At 42.8% G+C, this 1231-nt stretch overlaps 1 non-coding gene across 1 annotated transcript; it reads right to left on the bottom strand.

Moving 5' to 3' along the window:
* Positions 1-836: 836 nt before the first annotated feature.
* Positions 837-943, bottom strand: LOC120255749. The gene has a single exon (XR_005535095.1). It is a non-coding gene; the product is annotated as a small nucleolar RNA R71 (small nucleolar RNA).
* Positions 944-1231: the final 288 nt, after the last annotated feature.

Genomic DNA, 1231 nt, shown 5'->3' with positions numbered 1-1231 from the left:
AATTGAATCATTATCACACTCCTTATCCTTGATCTTTCACATAGCTAATAATCGAATTAAGTATTTTTATTCCCTACTCGCTGTGGATTCGATACCCGCTCACCCGGGATTATTACTTCGACAAACCAGTGCATTTGCGAGATATACGCAAGGGGACCTTGTCAAGTTTTTGGCGCCATTGCTGGGGAGAAAGCGTTTAGAGATACTTTGCACTTTGTTTTCTTAGTTATTTCACCATACATTCTGTTTCATATCTTCTCATTCTATCATCGTTCTGATTTTCTTTTTCTTTCTTTTTGTTGCAGCTCTAGGTTATGACCCAAGGGAATCCATCAATATTGATTGAAGGAGACTGTGAGCTTGAACGTACACTTAGAAGAAAAGAGAAAGAACCTTTGGAAGAACAGCATAATTCAGCTGAATTGGAAGGAGAGGAATCTGAAAACATGGCAGGACAGAATGAGCAACAACAAACACTATCCAATTATGCCAGACCTTCAGTGTTGGGGACGCAATCAAGTATTGTACGTCCTTCGATTACAGCTCAGAACTTCGAGCTAAAGCCGACACTCATCCATATGCTACAGCAGTCCACACAATTCAACGGTTTGGCCGATGAGGATCCAAATAGTCATATAGAGAGCTTTCTCGAGGTGTGCGACATGCTGAAGATAAATGGGGTTACAGATGATGCCATCAAATTGAGGGCCTTCCCATTTTCCTTGAAGGGGAAAGCGAAGCAGTGGCTACACTCATTACCTAGAGCATCAATCACTACATGGGAGGAGATGGTAGAAGCTTTTCTAGCCCGTTATTTCCCTCCCGGAAAATCAGCAAAGCTTAGGAATGAGATCTCGTCCTTTGTTCAGTTGGAATTGGAGTCTCTATTCAAGACATGGGAAAGGTTCAAGGAGCTCCTGAGAAAGTGTCCACAACACGGATTCCTGGAGTGGATGATTGTTCAAACCTTCTACAATGGTTTGAACCCGAGTACAAGGCAACTCTTCGATGCGGCAGAAAGAGGTACCTTAAGTAGCAAAACCCCCGATGAGGCTCGTCAATTAATATAGGAAATGGGGTTAAATAGTTACCAATGGAATGCTAGGGAGAAGAAAAAGGTGGTTGGTATCCATGAAATCGATGCGGTGACCCTATTGGCGGCGCAAGTAGAGAGTCTGAGTAAGAAGCTAGATCTCATAGCTTTGAATAGAGTTGTGGCCATGACCAATTG

Source organism: Dioscorea cayenensis, unplaced genomic scaffold (assembly GCF_009730915.1).
Source record: "Dioscorea cayenensis subsp. rotundata cultivar TDr96_F1 unplaced genomic scaffold, TDr96_F1_v2_PseudoChromosome.rev07_lg8_w22 25.fasta BLBR01001183.1, whole genome shotgun sequence".
In the NCBI taxonomy this organism is placed as follows: domain Eukaryota; kingdom Viridiplantae; phylum Streptophyta; class Magnoliopsida; order Dioscoreales; family Dioscoreaceae; genus Dioscorea; species Dioscorea cayenensis.
The sequence above is the reverse complement of the archived record's forward strand: the minus strand, read 5'-3'. Positions and strand labels throughout refer to the sequence as shown.